General features: G+C 35.7%; 1 protein-coding gene across 6 annotated transcripts in view; it reads right to left on the bottom strand.

Moving 5' to 3' along the window:
• The window catches only part of zmynd11 (zinc finger, MYND-type containing 11), a 57,877-nt gene extending 45,851 nt beyond the window's left edge, over positions 1-12,026 (bottom strand). For all 6 annotated transcript variants that reach the window (XM_015354912.2, XM_069190993.1, XM_015354914.2 and 3 more), the window contains exon 1: positions 11,852-12,026. The gene's annotated coding sequence lies outside the window, so the exon portion shown is untranslated. The remainder of the gene's footprint in view (positions 1-11,851) is intronic.
• Between the last annotated feature and the right edge of the window lie 317 nt (positions 12,027-12,343).

Raw genomic sequence — 12,343 nt, 5'->3', positions numbered from 1 at the left:
AACATACCGTGAAGATTTATTCATCTTGAGTGATTCTAGTACCTGTAACACTTTAGCCTTTTTGTATGCTAACACTAATTTAAACAAAATGTTGTCCTTCTACACCCTGAGGCGTAGTGTTGGTTTATCCAGTAACATACACCTAAGGGAACTATACATTTAATGCATCAGCAATTTCCCTTACATTGACTAGAAATTCCCCATTATTATCCCTCATTCATACATTTTACTTTTCCCTTTACTGTTCTTTAGCCATTGTAATACTAAGCATACCTTTTATTATTTTAGTATAATTTACATTTTTTGTTCAATATTTCTCTTTCTAATATCCTCTTCAACCTCGATCCTGTTGATTTTTTAATCATTTTATAAAGTGCATTGTTATCACTTCTGATTTTCTCTAATCAATCTGTTGAGGCATTGGGGTGAGATCTTTTTTTTTGTCATTCAGTCTCCACTGATTCCATATCTATTCCATCCCATTCTAAATCTCTTAAACTCTTTCTCAAAGCCCAAGTTCTATGCAGTGCTAGTCTGATGGGGAGTCATATTTTTAGCACAGCACCACCAATCTCTGACCACTTTACAGAAAAACTATTTATAAAAGTCATTGTTCTTGAGATCGGTGGCGTAGAGCAGTCACAGTGCTACAGCGCCATTTTAAAATGTCTTGACAGATGAACATGACAAAACACCAAGCAACAGAAAGTGCAGACATAAATACAGCAACTCTCCACAGCTTGCTTTTGTACACCAAGAAAAGTTAATATTTTCCCCTCATTTGTGGATGTGATGTTGTAAAACCAAGAACTCCACAGAGAAGACAGATAAGTAAATATAATAAGTGAGGTCTCAGATTACTTTTTTTCAGTGGTGATACTATCTTGTGTTACACAATGTTACTTGTGTTTGTTTGCAATAAACTGTAGATGGAAGTCTTAGATTAATTTAGAATATAAAGCACTGATAGTTGCATTTTAAGACTGGTTAACATGCACCACCAACAATTAATATATTTTTTTAAAGATCACGTTTGCTAAGTTTAGTGTTTTATATGTAGAGTGAGACACATTTTACTACCTCATTAACTATATGAAACAAAAATCAAAATAAAAAGACAACTCAAAATATAATTTAACCAACTGATCTATCAAGGAGTTTGAGTTTTATTCATAAAACCATTTGACCAGGTTCTCACCCAGGCTTTAACCATAATGCAGTGCAGCTGTAAGGCTGCATTAATATGATTCACAAACAGGTTTGACTTCCATAGTAAATAAATTACTGTGACAGACGACAACAGCATCACACCTTGCTTTCCTCATTTGAATACACTGAAAGCAATTACTAAAAAAACTGATGTCAGTAAATAGTCTATAGTGGAATGGAAAATACCACATACTCAACCGTTTGTGATAACAGCATAGACCTACCAGTGGGAAACATTTAATGTTCTATTCTCTTTTTGCATGATTGAAGTGTCAGTTCCTGACATGATAAGAATTTTAACAATGGTAATTTTATGTATTATATGGGATAAAGTGTCAGTGAAGTATTGAATTAAAAGTTTGGATTACTTTTTAATTCTAAGGTAACATAGGTATAATTTAATGTTTACAATGTCAACAGAAGATTTTTCATCATTTTCAATAGTAGCGTTTGACACCAGGGTCCATCTATCAGTTTGGCTGTTACTTTCTGCCCCTTTTCTACATCATCAGTCTTGTAATTCAGTGGACTCACAACTTACATGGAGGTTACAAATTTTGAGTTAGGTGTAAAGCCACATTCGCGTATTTATGCCTATAACCAATAACAACCTACGAGGCTCTTACAGTAATTCAACATTTTAAATATAACTATAAAACAGCAAATAAAAATGTATCGAAGTAAATAAGAAACAGCTTCACGATTCTGTCTCATGCTTTTTTATCGCACAAATGCTGGGTGATGAGACTCCCTTCATGGGAGACGACTGTATAGCTTCACTAACTAGTTCCTGTAGGTGTGCTTGTTGAATTTTTCAGAGAATAAACATTTTTTACGCTTTTTTTTATTTTGCGGAGCCGACCGCAGAAGCTGAGAGCGCATGAGTTGCGAGTCAACTGTATTATATTGCCAAACCTATATAATTTTCTTAACGAGTCTCAACTGTTCTGCTTCGGAAAAGCAGATGGCCTATTTTTTGTGATCTATTATCGGTTTAGTTGCCTGGCTTACACAATATGATCCATTTCAGGACTCCCTCAGGTGTTTGGGTGAACCACACCTGTTCCCCCTTCCACAGGTGGTTCTTTACGCTGTCGAAAGGTTTCCTGAGACAGAAACAGCTATAGTTTTGTAGGATTCTCAAGATGATTCTCAAGAACATTTCATGAACCTGGAGTCTAGAACAAGTTCCCCAACTTGAAGGCAATTTGGCAACATTCTTGCCTTTCAAGAACTGGGATCGTCAAACCAATCCAGTACTACCTACCAAAAGGGTTAGTTTTGCTGAATGATCTCCTCTTGTTTGTAACTGTTCTTATGGGATGAAAAAAGTACATTTTGGGAGGGCAACAAAACAATAGGGCCCATTTGAAACACCTCAGCTTCCGTATAATGAAACAACAATGACCAGACTATTAATGCATTGCTGTAATTGTCTTCCTCAGCGTCAATGTTTTATTTTATTTCTGTATGTATGAAACAAAATGTGAAGAAAATGGTAACCTCAATTATGGAACCTCAATATTCTTTGTATTCAATATTCAATGTGAAGGGGGTCATTTTTGACCATCTCAGAACTGATATCGCCAAATGTATATTATCCCTTTTACAGACAATCAAGATACTGTAAAGCATGTCTTATGCACAAGCTTCTCTCTGGAAATAGTTCTTTTCATGTCCTTTTCTCATATTTCTATGGCTGTCATCAGACCTGAGTCACACACTTTCATATTGACTTTTATTGGTTTCTTACACTTGCCAGTAATCTTCCGCCACTCTTAATATGCCGAAATGACATGACCATCATGACAAATGAAGGAAGTAAAAAGTGATCACTGAGTTTTAATAATACATTATGGACATAGATTCTATTTCTATCAATAACCTCCTTTACTTTGATGTTAGCTGTATTGACACTAGACTGGTACCTACCATATTTTAGGTGTTAGACAATCAGTTTCTGAAGACGGCAAAAGAAAACAGTTTTCTCTATGGGTCACGTTTTGCCAAGCAGAGGACTGGCTCATGGTAGTCACGATATATAATGTAGTAACTAAGCCTTGAACAACTTTGACAGGGAATCTGTCCCAGTTAATCTGTATATATATTTTTTTTCTTATAGTGTAGCCAGCACACCTATCTATATAACAAATGGTGTTTCTGTATTTACTACTGTAGCGCCTTTCTTTTTTTTACTTTTGCTACCGTAAGCATCTTTACCATGATTTCACATATAATTTCTAGTTTGCAACTATGAAAGAAAGACTTCATTGAAAACACTTTTAAATATCAAGAGGGTTTAACTAGAACAATTGCTATGCAATACAAGGTGCCTACATCTGTGCGGTACCACAGTAAAGTCATTGAAATTACTAAATGAACAACAGCACAGAACAATTGTCATGTTTCAATCAATAAAGCACAATATTAATATTTTGAAAAGCATTCAGATCCTGCAGACTAGCAGTTTCTCTTTTCTTTTCAAAGTATGCTTTCGATGTGACAGCCTTTAATGCGTGCTTCTAAGTTTTACCAAATGATTTGTTTGGAATTCAATTCTTGTTATTTGAATAGCATTCTATTATTATATATTAAATGACATTCTCTGTCATGAAATTTCCACTGAACACAAGGTATCTAAGGGTTGTAAAGATAAAATATACAGGCAATGCATGCTCTGTCAATTCTAATAAACCAGAACTATTCTCAAGATTTCTACTTTTCTTTTTTCTTAAAAAGGAAAAGCAGAACACTAAATGTAATTGTACAGTCACTGTTACTGCTGTTATTTGGATATTTAAAATGAAAATATGCTATGCATTTAGCAAATGTATATATAGAAATAAAGAATTTCAAACTGATGCTGTAGGGCATTTCCAAAGAAGGAAAATTGTACCACAAATATTGTTTAATAATACCAGATGTGAAATGGAACTAAATGGAAAGTAATTGGCAGAAGATGCATAAAAGAAAGCTCTATGCAACACTGATATTTTCTCATATACAGCCTGAAAACATGTATAAGTATCAGTTAAAAACAAGTCAGCTATATAAAACCTTCAGAACCTTCCACCAGAACACAAAATGTCTTTGAAAAACACATGTATGATAGCCTAATCTAAAAATGTGGGACATATTGTAGCACACAGTGAGTGTAGCACACAAAACATATTTCTCTATAGACTGGAATTTCAAATTCCAGTGTACACTTTGCTAGCAGTGCATTTCCGCCCATTGGAAGAACGACCACAGCATGTACTGTACAGTATCTTGTGAATGGAAGCTGCCATATCTGAAACAAGCAGAATTCAAAGTACAGCAAATTCACAGATCTCCTAACAGCTGTATTTCAAATGCCTTGGGGGATCAGAGCTAAACACAGACTCAATGTGCTGCATGGTCCAGCTCTCCAGCAGAAAACATGTTTATAAAAAGGGGGGTGTGATAAACTGTTGCACAGTGAAGCAGTTAAGATTCTGCACTCTCTTTGCACGAGCATGGTTTTAATAAAGCCACCTGTGACATGTCGCCTGGGTTTTCAGACATCTGCGCGTTTACAGGATGCTGTCCTGATATACAAGAGCTAACAACACATCCTCACATCTAGGGATTGCCTGGAAAGAGCCATTAAACAACTGACAAATTGTGACACAGCATGGGTAAAGGTTACAGAGGGGACGTACCAGAGGGGCTAACCTTGCTCACTGATCTAGCACACAAAGCTGTTTCCTCACAGGTAAAGCAGGAATAAAAGAGCGTATTTCCTAGAGGTCCATGAGAATAGAGGACTGCCAACTGACCTGTGATCCAGAGTTTAATTGGATACATCTGGTTGTCACTGAGAAACTACCTTTGAGTATACAAGTGCATGGCAAACAAAGATCCTGGTCTCTGTTAGAGACCGGTGGTCACCACACTCTAGTGGTTGTTGAAAGAATGCTTTGAAAATGAACATTATGAAAATGTTTAAGTAGTTTAGAAACTTTTGTTTTGTATAGATAAGAAAAGGCAAAGAATATTTAAAGGGAAACTACAAGGTTTTTACTTAATGCTGGTTCTTTGGCTGGCAAGTGACTTATCTACCCAACTCTTCAGATGGGGTTCAGAATTAAAAGTGTAGTCAGGCCTCCAAAAAAGAAACTATTAGGCCTCTATTTTGAGCGTCGTAAGTATTTTCATTTACACTCTGAGCACTTCTTTGAAGTACCACTTCTCTCTAAAATCACCTCTTGTGTCTGCTCCTTTATGTCTTACACTAAAAAGCAAACCCAAATGATTTCAAATTGCTGTTTTTGATAAGTGAAATTGGTAATTTGGCGAGTTAAGGAAGAAAAACCCAAAACCCTACAGTCTTCACGAATCAGAAGTCGACATTCCTTGCTGAACAAAGTACATATTGGATTGCAAAAATATATATATATATTCCATGATATTAAACATGGATAACTATAGGGTGCCTATAAAAAGTGTTGCATAGTTAGATTTAAATTTTCCAGGATTTACAGGGCTTACTCATCCCTGCTCAAGCAGTTACTATGAAAGCACCAATGCCACAATACCCAATTTGTACACCAAAACTTGTAAATTTCACTTATCAGGGTTTATTTTAAAAACTACAACTTTTCTTAAGTTCTTTAATCTGAGCCTGATCATTAAGAAGCCTTCAACACTACAAGAGCAAGTGTGGTAAACTTTAGTTTTGCTACAGATATGTTTGATATGTATCATTCAACCTGAGGAGACAAATGAAAACAGTGCAGGAAGTGGTCTTTCAGGATTCAGTTAAGACCAAAAAGAAGACACCCTAATGTAGTGAATGTAGTGAGAAAAAAGGAAAGATTTCTGCAGCAAATGGGAGTCAAATATTGACCATTTCCAGTGTAGTTTTCTGGTATAATCAGCAGAATTATGGTAATTAACCACCTTTTAATCAAAGACATGACAAGACGGATGTTCCCCTGCAGTACTACAGCTTTGCAAGTATTTGACTATCAACCCATGCAGCATCAGCAGCTAGTTCAAAGTCTTTCAGTCTGCAGTTACACATTACACCACTTTTGATAGCTAAATCTCTAGTCACAGGTTCAGAAACGTCCCAGGTAAGTAAGCTAAATTAGAAACTGATTATGCAGTGGAAGGAATTCCCAGAGTGTCCTTAAAGCCTCCTCCTTGCAACGCTGAACTACAGCACTGTGCACATGTTTAAGACAAATACTCTAAGCTACTGACGTTTTTCTGAAAAAATGGAAACTGCAGTTGATGAAGAACTTTGTTCCCATTGGTAATGCGTTGCCACACAGATCTCCTTTTTTAAGTTGTAAAAATAGCACATTTGTTTAGATCCATAAAAAAGCTGGCTCCCTCTTTGTCTAAATCATATGATTGTCCATAAAACCCTGCTTTTCCCATGCAGTGTGCTCCCATTTCCCACTTCCCCTCTCAGCTCTACTGTTAAATTATAGTAATGTTTGGTAAATACAGCAGGTCTAGAAAAGTGATTCTCAACCCGGAATCTGGAATATAGCAGCGTTTCTATGTTGGTTTCTTTAAATTGTCAACAGATGAATGAATGCTGTGGAAAAGAGCCAAATAGATCCGGTTAAACCTTGACTGTATCAATTTAACACCTCTCCCAGGTACAGAGCTGGCTACACATTAAGCTGACCTAATAAACTGGCTACATTCCAGACCCTGAGGACTGGTGTAAAGATACTCTGGTTTAGAATGTCCTATGGGAAGAAATCAGGAATACAGACTCACTGTAAACATTTGGGGAGGAAAGAAATTGCAAATGATTTCTATTCCTTTCATAAGGGACTTTTAGGATACTTGTCCACACTCCACAGTCTAATATAGAAATTGATCCGTCACTGTTGATTGTCTCCAGTGCAACAGCAACAAGTAAAGTGTTTCCTGCACAAAGATCTGTTGTGTATTTACTGCCCTTTTTTTAGGCCTACTGTCTTGATCATACTGCCCACAATCTAAACTGCAATCTATAAGTGCTGCCATTTTGCAAGAGCATGACAGCAATTGGAGTTCTTTGCTTCACCAATGAGAAAGTTAGATCTTTAAAAATAGATTTTTCCCCCCTCTTTTCCTTCCAGGGTGGTTTAGCAAAATGTTTTCAATGTTTGCACCACAAGCTTACTATGCAAACTTCATTTAAACATTTTAAAGACAGCAGATGCTTTTAAAGAAGACAACCTTACTTTGGAGTGAAGTGAAAATGATAAAACTATGTGGCTGGTTAATCTGATGACACAGTGCAAGCCAGAAACTACATTATAATGTCTTTTTCTGCTTCTAATACCCTGCCAATATTTCTCACCCTCTATCTGACAGCAGCGGTACATTTTGCAAACATTTTAGATTTACTGTCAAAGTGACTATCACAAATTGGAAGCTGTGAGCTTAGCAGAAAAGATCTGTTGAAATTCTGAGCATTTCAGAAAACACATTAAGCACCCTACAGTACTTAAGGAATCATCCTCCATTTGTGTGACAAGCAGCACACAGCTAAAAGCATTGGATTATAGTGCATGAAGTTACTACACTGAACAGTCCAAGAGAAGACAGCTGAATGTTGATGAAATGCGTATTTACAGTATATTATTGAGCAATATAATATTCACATCCAGTCATTTTATACAGTCTTAATTCCTTATATTTCAGTGTAGATATAAATGATAATGTTCTGCCATTAGCTTGGAAGAAAATAATCATGCCATTTTGATCTATTCCAAGTTTTAAAAGTTGTTTTACCTTTATTTGTACCTGTACAAATATTTAAAAAAATACAGGGAAGTTTGTGAGAAATGAATACTATAAATGTATTCAATACCATCCCACAACACTAATCTTCATGGAACTGTACAGTTCATTGCTTGAGGATCTAGAAATTAATTTGTGAAACAAGATCCTGGACATGAAAAACAATTCTGTGTGTCAAAATTTACTTTTCAACCAACTGAAAAAACAAAAACATTCTGAAGAAAAGCAAGTTAGTTCAGCAGCCTACAATGCAATTAAAATTTAACATGAGGACATAGAAATGATTTGATAAGGTTTTCACACAGAAACCCACAACTGTGTGCATAATCTACAGCAATCATTATTGGCCAAAGTTCACAACCTTCTTGTGAAAAACACAAACAAGTAAAAAAATACACTTCCTGGGGATGACCAATCTCTAAAAACTTTTGTGGCTATGAAAACTGTTTTTTTCTAATTTAAGGCTATGAAAAGCATTTTTTTTCAACAAGTAAAAATAATATGCCATACAAGAACCCTTGACTTCTCACTGCATCTACAGGGGTATGACAGGCTACCTTTATTAGTGTGGGGAATATCTGAAGGAATCTATACATTATGGGATAATTTACCACAAAAACTACAAACTAGGTACATAAACATCTTAGCTTTACTATTAACTTAATCTAGAGTTAAAATGTTCACAGTGTACATGAGTACCATTTATAGTGTACACATGAGTGTTCATGAGTACCATTTATACTCTCCAATAGTACTATATCATTTTAAGCATTTTTTGCACAATTCACTGCTACTAAAATCCGCATGTGTGTTCTACAAATTGCCTTGTTCAAGCATGCCATCTCTTACCCATGTAATATTCACCGTCTTTACTCCAAAAGGGTTAAACATTTGAAACAGACAATATACACTCATTCCTTATACAAATGAGACTTTGCACACAGTATCCATGAAATCTGTATCTAAATGAAGGGACTTACTGGCTCCAACGAAATTGTATGAGTGATTTTAATATTCTAATCACGTCAAGAGTATTATAAAAGGAAAATGATTATACTGCTATTTGCCAGTTGATCCATTTTAGATTTTAACAGTGATAAGCACTTTCAGATACTACAGATGAAGAAGAAAAGTACTTCTGCTGTGCATAATTTTTAACTTCACTCTTTACTCCATGTATAATGAAATTAAGTTCACAAGCCTCAAATGTACAGGACCTACTGTATACTTCTTTGAAAGCCTCTTACTTGTTTCCCTAAATAGGCTGAAAATAATGAACTTCTTACACTGCAACTGCCTAGGTGCTTCTAACAATCCAGTATGAACCCTGCAACCTAAGACTTGTTAGCTGTGAATGGGCAAGTGGGATCAGGTTGATGAAGTACATTCATCTCCCTGTGGAGGGAAAACAGATAGGCCTAAGTTTCCCACTGTTCAGGAGTCTGACCCACTTCAGGTTTCATGACACTCTCATAAAAGGCTATCCCAGAGATTTCATGCGTAATACTTTTTAACTGGTAGAGGAAAAGTGTAAGAGACGGATTTTAATAAATATTAAAATCTATTACTTTTTTGCCTCTTCAGTTCAGTTCTAGTAAGAGCTTTTAGATAAGGATTTGCAAAAGGTGAAACGAGTATAACTACAACATGACAGGAGTGTTACTTGTTTCCTTGAGAGGCTGGGAATCTGGACACAGAGCAGTGGATAGCAGAAAATGTGACTTTCCTTCAGCGGATCTCTGTGCTTTTGCTATAGACCAGATCCTTCAGTAAAGAGTGTGACAGCATGACTCGTTTTGTCCCTGCTATCCTAAGTCTGTGATACTGAATAGACCCTCTCAACCACCACTATATTCCTCCAACTTACATTCTTCCTTGGAATTGGGTGATTTAATACGCAGTGAATAATAAAGTTTCCAATAAAACAATCCAATAAATCAAACTATCAAACATAAAATCTTCAAAAATGTTAGTTATGAGCTGCAAATTGACCAGGTAAGTCTTTTAACATGGCAGCAATGTTTTTTTAAGTGCTAATTTAACCACATCAGGGTATTTGCAGTGCTATGGTTATTCCAGAATTAGACCTATGGTTGTGATGACTGTACTGCTGTACTGCTTACCTCTTGAGAGAAAATTCTACAAATGGTTGGAAATGATTGCTAGTAACATCTGTTATTAGACTACATAACTGTCACAGTTTCTCTCCAATTCACACATGACAATTTACAGCTGGTGATATTATTAGGAGTTTCAAAGAAATGCAACATGTTTTAAATTCGAATAACAGGTAATTTGAAGATTTCTGCACCTGAGTTTTTTGTGATTCAAATAATAAAATACCGTTACACATTACACTGGTTATCACCTTTCTCTGGCTCTTGGCAATATTGACAATATTGCTTGGGATCCTATAAACCAGGTCGCAACCAATAAGCAAAATGTTACTTGAGAATCAATGCCTACAATTTACAAATATAATTCCAAATTTAATATAGTTCTTTCAATATAAAGAACATAAGGTAGCTCTACACTGTAAATAACCTTACTTTAATTTATAACTGCATTTGCAATTAACCATATTCTTACTGTAACCCCGTTGAGCTGCTCTGAATAAACGAAGCCACTTAATAAAAAAATTATTATTGTTCCGTCATCGCTCATATCTTCCAAAGGAAAAAAATATTCTAACATGTAAATTTGAATAGTGAATATTTTTAGCTGGAATCCACATTCATCAAATACTTTCAGACGAATTTCCATATATTCGGAGCAAATCAAACCATGGATCACAAACGTCCAAGGAGGCTTCAAAAATACTTATTTTCTATAAAAATAAGTGCAGAATTCGAACATCTTTTAGAAACCTATTACAACCATCCCCCAGTAACAAAAATATCAATCGTCTAGCTCGCGTGATATGGCAGTAAACGTGGATATCCCAGTTACAACTTCTGGTTTCACCTTTCGGCAAAAATAAATTAATTAAATAACCGCCATATTCCTCAGTATTTTAAACCAATGGTCTTTCATTTAAATATCCTAATGGGGAGAAAAGTAACTGCCCATTTGTTACTGCAGCACCTTTCGGCACAGGGAGTGTTACAAATTGTCGCATGTATAATACAAAACAGAGGAGATAACATTAAATCAATGAATTACTAGACTTCTTCGGCTTTTATGCTACCATGCCATTAAAGCGGGTAATTCATCGCAGACGCCTAGCCCTTTGTGATTCTATGATATGTAAAGAATAATGTCCATTTGCAGCAGTAACCATCTGATTGATTTCCATCGCTCTTAATTATATTATTTTCTAAGACATGATGGTCGTCCAGTTAACAACGCCAGGGGCTGTGCTGCCCTTCTACTTGAGAGCTCATCTGATTCCCGGATTAAGTGTTTAGGAATGTCCGTGGATTTTACTCTACACCCAGGCCACTTCACCATTTGTTGCAATACCACAATTTCGACTACCCTCCATTAGAAATGCTTAAAGACGCACGAACTGCGCTCTTAAATCAAAGATTGCAGTCTATGCACAAACGCAAAACTACAACAATAACGACTGGGTGGGTTAAGTTAAGGAGTTCTGTTCTAACTAATAATAACAAAATCTTCAATTAATATAAAACCCTGCACAACGCAAATAGGCGCTTAATATTATTTTATGCGATTCCGGTGAGTTGCACATTTTGCAATTAACCATCTAGCATGGGTAGTTTGTTTTTTAAAAAGCCTCATTCGTAGATATTTTCAACACTAGTTCAGAGGCGCCATGTTAATAATCCTCCATCACATAAAAAGAAACATCTCCTAATGTTTTATTTTTCAACTCGTAAATTTTAAAGCATTAAATTAAACCTACCTTCTTTAGGATGTTCTTAAAAATAATGCGCGCCTCTGTAGAAACCCGTGCAGGATGCGATAGGAATGTTACATTTGTATTTCCGGAATAGTTTTCTTATGTCTGAATTTATGTTTTATGTCTATCCACAGTTCAGGCTTCGGAGAGGTAAACACATAAACGCAAGCAGGGCTGATTTAAGAGTAGGAGAACTCTAGTGGCTGAATAAAGAATTGCGGCTTTAGTTGTCTGTTGTATTTTTTTTTTCAGGAACATGAACTGTTACTTTTATTACAAATTGCATCTGTAATAAATTACTTTTTTAAGGACACTGAGACAAAAATCTCTACAGCAGTTTATGCGTTTAAATGTTTCGCAAACACAATAATTATATCTGGGTTCAATCCACAATGTAACGTTGAAAATGTCACCATATTGTTACTACTTTATAACCACTAGAACTACTCTCTAACACTCTACCGACCTGACTGATGACCAAGGGAATTTTGCATG

Source organism: Lepisosteus oculatus, chromosome 6 (genome assembly GCF_040954835.1).
Source record: "Lepisosteus oculatus isolate fLepOcu1 chromosome 6, fLepOcu1.hap2, whole genome shotgun sequence".
Lineage (NCBI taxonomy): Eukaryota > Metazoa > Chordata > Actinopteri > Semionotiformes > Lepisosteidae > Lepisosteus > Lepisosteus oculatus.
This window is presented reverse-complemented; position numbering and strand designations above follow the sequence as displayed.